This window comes from Muntiacus reevesi, chromosome 1, assembly GCF_963930625.1.
Source record: "Muntiacus reevesi chromosome 1, mMunRee1.1, whole genome shotgun sequence".
In the NCBI taxonomy this organism is placed as follows: Eukaryota; Metazoa; Chordata; class Mammalia; order Artiodactyla; family Cervidae; genus Muntiacus; species Muntiacus reevesi.
The window spans coordinates 40,078,037-40,089,172 of record NC_089249.1 but is presented as its reverse complement, the minus strand read 5'-3'; the positions used below and the strand labels follow the sequence as shown (position 1 = coordinate 40,089,172).

The following is an 11,136-nucleotide window of genomic DNA, read 5'->3' as shown; positions in this document are numbered from 1 at the left end:
TATTGGAGTTTCAGCTTCAACATCAGTCCTTCCAATGAACACCCAGGACTGATCTCCTTCAGGATGGACTGGTTGGATCTTCTTGCAGTCCAAGGGACTCTCAAGAGTGTTCTCCAATACCACAGTTCAAAAGTATCAATTCTTTGGTGCTCAGCTTTCTTCACTGTCCAACTCTCACATCCATATATGACTACTGGAAAAACCACAGCCTTGACTAGATGGACCTTTGTTGGCAAAGTAATGTCTCTGCTTTTAAATATGCTGTCTAGGTTGGTCATAATTTTCCGTCCAAGGGGTAGCGTCTTTTAATTTCATGGCTGCAATCACCATCTGCAGTGATTTTGGAGCCCAGAAAAATAAAGTCTGACACTGTTTCCACTGTTTCCCCATTTATTTCCCATTAAGTGATGGGATCAGTATGCAGATGACACCACCCTTATGGCAGAAAGTGAAGAGGAACTAAAAAGCCTCTTGATGAATGTGAAGGAGGAGAGTGAAAAAGTTGGCTTAAAACTCGACATTCAGGAAACTAGAGGATTAGCATCTGGTAAATTCAGTTCAGTTCAGTCGCTCAGTTGTGTCCGACTCTTTGCGACCCCATGAATTGCAGCACTCCAGGCCCCCCTGTCCATCACCAACTCCCGGAGTCTACTCAAACTCAAGCCCATTGAGTGATGCCATCCAGCCATCTCATCCTCTGTCCTCCTGCCCCCAATCTGTCCTAGCATCAGGGTCTTTTCCAATGAGTCAACTCTTCGCATGAGGTGGCCAAAGTATTGGAGTTTCAGCTTCAGCATCAGTCCTTCCAATGAACACCCAGGACTGATCTCCTTCAGGATGGACTGATTGGATCTCCTTGCAGTCCAAGGGACTCTCAAGAGTCTTCTCCAACACCATAGTTCAAAAGCATCAATTCTTCAGTGCTCAGCTTCCTCCACAGTCCAACTCTCACATCCATACATGACTACTGGAAAAACCATAGCCGTGACCAGGTGGACCTTTGTTGGCAAAGTAATGTCTGTGCTTTTTAATATGCTATCTAGGTTGGTCATAACTTTCCTTCCAAGGAGTAAGCGTCTTTTAATTTCATGGCTGTAATCACCATCTGCAGTGATTTTGGAGTCCCCAAAAATAAAGTCTGACACTGTTTCCACTGTCTCCCCATCTATTTCCCATGAGGTGATGGGACCAGATGCCATGATCTTAGTTTTCTGAATGTTAAGCTTAAAGCCAACATTTTCACTCTCCTCTTTCACTTTCATCAAAAGGCTTTTTAGTTCCTCTTCACTTTCTGCCATAAGTGTGGTGTCATCTGCATATCTGAGGTTATTGATATTTCTCCCGGCAATTTAGGGGTCTTCAAGCCTTCTTCTATTCTAATTGGTCAGTGCCTGGTATCACAAGGATTGATAAACATTTTAAGCATCATATTACCATAAATTTAAGCCACACCTTTTCCTCTTTTCAGTGCCTTTGCATTTCTGTTTTATCTAACTTGAATCTTATTTCTTTTGTACCTATTCTGACAGCCACTTTATGTTGTACATTATGAGTCAGATCAAGCATCACCTCTTCTGTGAAATTTTCCTACATTCCACAAGGAAGATTTATGTTCTCTTGTTTTACATTTCTTTTATTTTTAGTATATAACCTCATGATTGTAATGATCTCATAATGTGAATCTGTATATATGACTTCTTTCTGATTAGAGGCAGTGTCATTTCCTCTGGGCATCTCTAGTGCTTAGGAAAGTGTGTGAATAAATAATAAACGGTGTACTTGATTGAAACAATGAATGATTGGTTAGATTAACCAGCAGGTAGAATGGCTAAAGAGCCTATAAACATGTGATCGGGGATATATGAGGGAAGATTCAAATACAATAAAACTGTCTAACTGGAGTTTTAGGGAGGCAAGTCTAGAATATGAGCAAGAAAGAAAATTGACCAATTGGTGATTTCATGTTCAATTATTTCCCCTTTGTCATTAGCCAAGACAATTAAGAATGAACTATTACAAAAATGATTCCTTTTTATTTGCTTATAGAAGACAAAGAGAAAGCTAATGAACTCTACTATACCAATCTCATTTCTTATTATAGAATTTTAAATATTGATAGATTTATAATTTGCTGAGCATCTATTTTATAACTGAGCACTATGTGTTAAGTAAATTATAATACCTAATTTGTTATAATTGAGCCTCTATTTCTTTATTGAGCACCAATGTACTATATTCCGTGCTAAGGACAGAATCAAATTATAGAAATAAATATTAACCACCCCATATTAATTTCTAATTATTTACAAAAACTTCCTGTTAACTTTTTTGTCTCCTCCACTGTAGTAGAGATTTCTTAAAGACAGGCAAATTAATATAGGTCTGGAACACACTCATTGCTAAATAAATACTGAATGAATAGATTAAGCGTTAACGTTTACTAATAATATTAAAAAACAACCAAACTTCACTATCCATTTGTCAGTCTGCTTTTGCTTTGCAGAATACATTTACATCTATCCGATCATTTAATCTCCTCGACTGATTTGAATTACAGTTATCATCATTTTGGAGATGAGAAAACTAACACACTTATTCCAAGTAACAAGTAAGCAGGAGTAACTGGACGTAATCCCAGATTCTTCAAAAAACACGAGGAGCATCTTTTTTTTTTTTTTTTTTTTAATTGCACTCTGTGGCCTTCATGAGGGTTTGGCTCGCAATAAAAAACTGAATAACAGGGATACAACAGGTGGAAAGGTATAACTGGAAGCGCTTGTTCTGGTAGAGAACAACTGAAAGAAAAGATGTGTTTGCGCCATTCCCTCGTGACTTACACAGTTTAAAGTATATTTTCGGAGTTTTTAATATAAACGATAAAGTAACATGCTACAGCCTTTTTCGAAAACCTTGCCGTAGCTCTTTTAACTTTCACCAACCTATTTCCTTCCTTTTTTGCTGAGGCTCATAGAGGGCGCTCACAAAGTGCTACTCACTGGTTGAGCGATGCGCCACTCAAAAACACACCTCACTGCAACTAAAGGGCGCAGCGCCACCACCTCGGACTAGCTTCTCTTTTCTACGGCAGGAGGCGGGGCCAATATTTCTCATTCAAATAAAAACCCAGGAGATTTGCATGGGGAACGGCCAACCCGGGAGCCTATTGGCTGAAAGCACGGCGGGCGTGGCCAATATTACGACCACCGAGCCCCGCCTACAATAATTTGCATAACGGCCCCGGCGCGTGCAGGGGAGAAGCGGGTTTGTTTTTGAATCTGCGGAGGCGGCGGCGGAGGCAGCGGCGGCGCGGCGAGTGAGGAGCGCAAGAGTGAGCGGCAGCGGTGGGGACGGCAGCGCGGGACGGCTCTGTAGGACGGAACTTGGTTCCTCCTGCCTCATCTCCTGCCCCGAAAGGTATATGTGAGTCCCAGGGGCTGTTATAACCACATTTTGTTAAATTACTATTGTATTTCTTAAGAGTCAAGACCGCATTATGGCGGCTGCGGGAGTTGTGTTTGCGCCTGCGCGGTTGCGGAGCTGCGGGCGGGCGCTGCATGGGAGCACGTGATCTTGCGGGGTCGGGCTCTAGCTGCAGTTGTGCAGCTGGCGGGGCGGTGGCTGCGCAAGCGCAATATTCATTTTCAAGATCTAATGTTCTTGGACGCCATTCGGGTTCTAGATTTAATTTTTCAAATTCTTGAGGGGTTTCTTTTTGTTATGCGGGAATTCCTGTATTTTTCAAGGAAAACGTTTCTCTTATGCTGTATTCCTGTAGCGACCTGAGAGGAGTTTTTTTGTGTGTGCGTGTGTGTGTGTTTCTCCTATTCTCTGAGAAGCTGTGGACTTAATTTTGTGTAAAAATGATTGTCTATTTGTGGTTCTCGAGTTTAATTTCACTTTAAGTGTATTGCTGGGTTCAAGTTTATATTTACGGAGCTGAAGATCAGCACCTAGTGGTGTTCTCACGGGAAGTGCAATTATTTGAGCTGCATATTTGCAAATACATTTTTAACCCTATCCTTACCAGTTCTATTATGGAATGTTTTCAAAATAGGAAGTTTGAGGTTTAGAAATATGAGAGGGAGGGGACATTGGAAGAATCTATATAATGTTGTTTAAAAAGAAATCTCAATCTCCTTAGGTATTTATGTTTTTTAAAATAACTTGATCTTCGGTCGGTGGAGTTTTAATCAGTGGTGTGCCTCTGACCTTGCTTGCATTTGAGTTTTACATTTTTTCTATTTCTGATTGCTTGTCTATTACTGCTTCAGTTAGATTATTTTTGTTACTTTGACTTTTAAAATTGTAATGATATGTAAAATATAACTCTCAAACTCGGTAAATTTTCCTGATAAAGAATTCTACAAAGAACTCCCAACTACCTGGAGGCCTTTAGGAGGAGATTGTGAATCATCAATCAATCAGTTGATTAAAAAAACAGCCTGCTATATATAAATGTGTGTAAGATATTTTGTGTTTGGTTTTTTAAGTTGTCTGTTCCTGGTTTTAGTTTCTTAAAGTACTTACAAGTATCCTGATTATTTTAGTTTAAAATGGTAGTGTTACTATATTTAAATCTTATGTAAGCCTCTGGGAGAAGTTTTATACGATTTAATATAATTCTACCATTGTGCAGATTATTTCTTACTGGCCTGAAAACTTGTAAATGGTTGTCATAAACGTCATCTTTGGCTTGTATATACAACAACTGTTTTCTTGGTTGGTTATGTAACTCTTAAGTTAGTCACCTGTCAAATGAAGTGACTGTCATTTTATAATCTTGGTTGGTTTAGGGACTTTATTGCCTACAGGTACCGTTAATAAGTATTAAATAGATGTAGTTGAAAGGAATACTTTCGGTTGATGGGTTTTTTAAAAATGACATCGCATGGATAAAATGCAGTGATAGGAATAATTCTTTTTTTCTGAACAGAGTATTTGTTATTGTGATATAATTTTTGAATCTTCTAAGTCTTTTACACAGAAATATATTTAGAGGGCAGTTGTGTAATTTTTTCCCTTCTATGCTTCCAGGTTGATTACACAACACACCCCTTCCATCTCCAGATATAATTTCAAATATTTTAGAGTTGAAACATGTTTTTTTCTGTGTCTGTGTATGCATACATAGGTTAAGAAAAGAACTTCTGTCATAGGGCGTGTTTCATTCTGCACTTCCAGAAAAGTGAAATATTTTGTTTTATATATTTAAGGTTATGTTTTCATTTGCATATACAAATAATTGCCTCAAGTTAATGCTGAAGCTTATAAGAGGCACTTGACAATACTGAAGAACATAACGAACTATGTAAATATTAGTATTGGTAGGATAGTTTTGCTGTTAAACGTTTGTTAGAAAGGCAAGTATAGTTCTATAAACTTAAAACTAAGAATAATGTACTGTCTGAACATCTACTATTTTTTTGTTCATTAGTACTCTGTGAATAGCAGGCATGATTTGGAATTTTAAGTTACTGTTAAGACTGAATGAATTCTGTTACTGGGAGCTAATTAAAATCCTTTTAGATTTGTACATTTTAAACAAAAAATTCAGGAAAAAAAGGTTTGACTACTTAAGCCAAAGCCATTAAAGTTTGTTTTTTCTTTAAATTGTGGTTTGAATATTGATATTTAAAACTTTTTACTTGTTCGTTTTAGCACGTTTCGTTTTAGAAGGTGTTGAAAATTAATTAGAAATAAACACACTAAATGTTTTTGTGACTTTCCTATTTATTGATTGATCAATTAGTTTATCTTTTGGATCATAATTTCATTCCTGCCCCTTAACCTGAGCATATGCATACACACATAATGTTGTATTGTGGATATTTACTTCCCTGGTGGCTCAGCGGTAAAGAATCTACCTGCAATGCAGGAGATGTATAGGAGACATGGGTTTGATCCCTTAGTTGGGAAGATTCCATGGAGGAGGAAATGGCAACACATTCCAGTATTCTTGCCAGGGAAATGCCATGGACAGGGAAGCCTGGCAGGCTACAGTCTATGGGATTGCAAAGAGTTGGACACAACTGGGCATGCACACACACACATACAACCTAGTGCTATATTGTGGGTATTTATCCATTTCATTGTTTTTTAGAAGTATGTTTTTCAAAAATGATTGCATAATATTCATTTTGTGAGAATATCCTAAATCATCAGATGTTCTTGAAATACGTTTTTAAACAGCCACATAATATCAGTGTCTTTAATGAGAATGTACTGTGACTTTCCTTATTGAACATTTTGTTCATTTTGCATTTCTCTATTATAAATAAAGCTACAGTGAACATCTTGTACATGAATTATAATCTATATCTTATTTCTTTGAAATTACTGTTTCAAAGGACTTTTAAAATAATTTACAAAATAAATAAAAACTTAGTTTTTTTGAAAAGCATTTCCCATGCCACCATGATTTTGGTGGTTGAGAAATAGTAGCTTATTAACTTTTTTTCCTGGTAACTAGTGAAATTGAACTTTTAAATATTTAATATATATGCAACTTTCTCATTTTTCTTGACTTTGCTGTTTGAGGATATTTTGTGTATCTTTTTTTGTGGTAAATGTTAATATTTTTCTTATTTGTAGCAGTTATTTGTGAATATGAAAATTGCTTTTCATATTTTTTGCAGGTTTTTTTTTTTTTCAGTTAAATTTTTTAAAACAATTACTGTGGGCTTCACAGTGAAACAGTGGTAAAGAATCCACTTGCCAGTGCAGGAGACACAAGGGATATGGGTTCGATTCCTGGGTTGGGAAGATCCCTTGGAGTAGCAGTGGCAACCCACTCCAGTGTTTCTTGCCTAGAACATTACATGGGTGGAAGAACCTGGCTATCTACAGTCTATTGGTTCACAGATTTGGACATGGTTTTACCTACTTAGAATTGTTATGTTTTAATGTAGTGATGTGCACTGCTTTTTCATTTATATTTCCAGGACTTGTCTGCATAAAAAATATTACCTGTTGTAAGATGAACTAAATGCTTGTCTGTTCTGTTTATTTTTTCCAGGTGTTTTAATTATCTTAAAAAATACCTTTGCACCTACATAGAGTTTATTTTGACATTGTGTACAGATGAGTTGCTAGTTTCAATCTTTTCCAAATATCTAATTTTCTTTGAATTTTGTGTTGGTGATTCATTTCTTATTGCTTTAAGATGCTTCTTTGACCATAGCTTACTAGATTTGAGCTGTCAGTTCTGCTTCATTTACTAGGGATATTTAATTAGGTCCATTGACCTTTGGGGGATCTATAGATAGGTTTGAAAACTTGCGTGGATTCCAGTTTTATGTGAGTGAACATAATTTGCAAGTTTTTCTGGGGAAAGAGTTACAGTTTTATCAGTTTCTCACAGGAATATGTTATGTAAAATCTAAAAGCAGGTTAACAACACTGTAACTGGCCCTTGTTTATATAGCAGTACTGTGTTGTTTTATCTGCTGTAGTGCTATAGACTATATAAATATATGAAGGGACAATACATAGCATTCCTTTTCATAATTTTCTAAGTGAGTTTTCCCTGCCTTTGTAATAAATTTGGCAAAGTTTTAAAACAGCCAACTATTTGGAGTTTTGTTTAGAGTTGCATGAAAGCTAAGTTAGGATAATTTACATCTTTATACAGTTTTTTTTTTCCATTCATGAATATGATGCTTTTCTTGTAGATCCCACAAAAATGTACTGTTTTTAGGAACTCTGGAAAAAATTGTGGTACTTGTTACTTTTTATTGAGGTGTTACTTTACTGGTTTCCTATAATGATATAATGTTAATAGGGATGAGAAGGTAGAGGATGTAGGATTTCATTTTCATTTTTAATCTGCTTCAGGATATAACATCATGTTAATAGTGCAAGTATAAAGTTAGTAGTAAGAGAAATAGCTTGCTGAGGTAAAGTGTTCTACAATATTTAAAAACAATTTTTCTTCTTTGTTTAACATAGACTGTTTTTTTAAATGGGAAAATTTTGAAATGTTATCTGATTCATTTTTTGGTCAGTATGGAGCCTAGTAGATAATATGTAATAAAGATTAAAGTTTTTTCTTTTTAATCTCTTTGGTAACCTTAAATATTTCTCTCATAAGTATGTTTCCCTAATTTTTAGCATAAATTCATTCTCTAGTAAATCTATTCTTTGTGCTGATTGCAGTGAAAAATATAATCTTGATTAATAGTGTATTTCAGTTGTAATTCTACTTTTAAAAATATTTTTATAATAAGTACAGGAAAGAATATAAAATAATTGCCAAAATATTTATGTTGAATATAATGAAACTTGAAAATTCGTGTCATGTGTGTAATGGAGAAATCAAGGAACTAGAGATAAAAATCAAATGGTAAAATATTGGCTTTATAAAAATGAATCTAGGACTAGTTAGAAATCATGTTAAGATACTAAATTACTTTTCTTCAGTATTTTCTTTTTAATGAGAAATTTTGTCTTTGGGTATTTTTCAAGCAAATCCACTTATAGAAGTTTGCATATTTTTATTTTTTTGTGTATGACCTTTGTCCTTACTTGAGAATTTTTCCTAGTTCTCAATATTGTGATTCTTATGTTTCCAAACTATAATAGATAAGTTGCAGTAAACTAAAGAGTTTGCCTACAGTGCAGGAGACGCAGGAGACATGGATTTGATCCCTGGATCAGGAAGATCCCCTGGAGAAGGCACTGGCAACCCACACCAGTATTCTTGCCTGAAAAATCTCATGGAGCCTAATGGGCTACAGTCCAAGAGGTCACAAGGAGTTGGGCGCAACTGAGCGACTAAGCACACAGCACAGTAGTAAATTAGGGAGAGGAGAGGAATGCGTATGGATGGGGTTAGGAAGTGATGGCTGGCATCTTCTTAGTGAATTGGGGTTAGGTATCAAGTGCGAGAACAAAAATTTACAAAGTTAGTTTTGAGGTTATTTCGCTTGGGAATTATTACTCCTAGAGACGAATCAGTATTTATAGAATGTTCATTATGGTACCTGAGGATCTTATTAACAATTCTGAATTATAGAGGATATCTAATGATGTTAAATTTGTTCAAGAAGGCAAAGAGGTTTAGATATGATTTGGCTTAAAAAGACTTCTATTACTTTGTTTTTAAGTTTTGAGGTATAGGGAAAATTCATATATTATCATACCTAGTTATTCAAAGAAGTCACAGGCAGAAAGAAGTTTGAGAGTAAAGACCTTACTTTCGAGTTCCTAACAGCTGTGAGGCATTATAGGAAAACTTAGGTGATGTTTTAACAGTAAATTATAAAAGCATCATTGAGTAACTCTTGGGAGCATTGTCCTTCTTAGTTTCCTAGAGTACGCAGAAATTGCCTATCCGTTAGTGGAGCTTCTCTTAAAATTCTTGCCCATTTGATCTTGTTATGTTCTTTAGAGATTTCAAGACTAGAAATTACTTCTCAGTATTCTTTCTTAGACGGTCATGCAGTCTAGGGAGTAACTCAGTGGTCTTTTCTGTCGTTTTAGTTTTTTTCAAAACAGAGAAGTGAATTCCAAAATTAAACTATGTTTATATATGCTAAAAGTTGTATGGTGAAATCCATTTTGTGTTGGAGACAGTATGAGTGCTGGGCAGCATTTTCAGTGTTTTTTAAAGTACTGCAAAATGAGAAAACCAGGGTATTAGTATTGATTTATAATGGAATGTTTCCAGGTTTGAATTTTGATCTTTGGGTTTTTTAATCTTTAAGAGAATGACTAGGACATCTCGTTGGTCCCCCTCCTAAAAAATGTGGCTGGCCTAAGGGTGCAGTTGATAGTGTCTGCTTGACAGTCTTTATGTAATAATTGGACTTATATAAACACAAATGTCTGGGAAATGAAGATGATCTATTAACTTTACTGTCAGAAATACTTTATTCGGATCTGCAGTTTTTCATTGTTCAGAATATTTTTTGTGTTCTTTTGTATCAGATAACTGTGATTAACTGACTGTACCCCTTTTAGTTTGGGAGGGAGGGAGAGCCCCTTGTGTGCTGATGATGACTTGCGGTAGTAGTGTCATTATGTCGAACTATATATTCTTTTCTCCCTCTCTTTGTGGTTTGCGTAACCCTATGCTACTTTGTGAAACCTTGTTTTGGTAGGTACCCAGGAATTATGTGTATGGCACTTTTATATTCTATTAGCTTGAATTGGATGTAAAAATGGAGGTTCGTGGAACTGAAAGAGCTGTGAAAGAATCTCTTCTTGAGTCAGTAATTGTCAAAGATGTCTTCCATTTTGTAGAAGAGTAAACTTAGATGCTAAGAAAAGATTCTGCTCTTTTGAGGACCAGGGACAAAAGAAAAAGAGATTGGTGAAACAATAATGAGTGATTTTACTGCTTCAGCTCTTTCTCAGTTAAGACTTTTCAGCTTAGGTGTGTACCTGCCCTGTTACCCTTATTAGATTAAATGTCTCAAGAAAAGGAATAAATGGAGAAACATATGGAAAAGAGGCTGTTTTTGAACTTCCCTTGTTTTCTTTTAGGTAGTAAATGTCAAGAGCTGTTGGAATACAGTAAAGGCTAAACTTTCTGAGAAACTGTTAGTATTAAGGATAATGAATGTTTATTTCTCTTATAAGATAATACAAAGGAAAACTCTTCAGGTGTGTAAGTGGCTTTGGCTTAATATTTGTGGTTTCTCTATGTTGAACATGGTTTCTAGGTTGAACATGGATGATTTCACCAGCCAGGGGCAAGGGAGAAAGAACAATTGGAGTGCACAATCATTCTTTTGAGAGCCTCATATGGATGAGGCATATTATCAGTTTGAGTCATGTTTTATGGATCTGCATATAATCATTGGAACATACATAGCTGGAAGAGGAAGGCTGGGAAATGTAGTATCTGGCTGGACAACCATTCATTCAGCTAAAGTTAGAAAATTTTATAAAAGAAGGAAAGAAATGGTATTAGAGAAGTTAGCATTTTCTGCTACTAAAGGAAGCTGGAGAAGTGGTCTCTAATTCATAACTTGATACTGAAACTGACTCTCTGTTTTAAGATCCAATTAAACTTAGATCTAATTATAACTCTCTAGCTTCCTTTGAAGGGCTTCCCTGATTGTTCAGTGGGTAAAGAATCCACCTGTAATGCAGGAGACCCAAGAGACATGGGTTTGATCCCTGGGTTGGGAT

General features: G+C 36.0%; 1 protein-coding gene across 1 annotated transcript in view; it reads left to right on the top strand.

Moving 5' to 3' along the window:
• Positions 1–3,284: 3,284 nt before the first annotated feature.
• ATF7IP (activating transcription factor 7 interacting protein) overlaps positions 3,285–11,136 on the top strand; it is a 109,997-nt gene continuing 102,145 nt past the window's right edge. The window contains exon 1 of the mRNA XM_065940973.1: positions 3,285–3,414. The gene's annotated coding sequence lies outside the window, so the exon portion shown is untranslated. The remainder of the gene's footprint in view (positions 3,415–11,136) is intronic.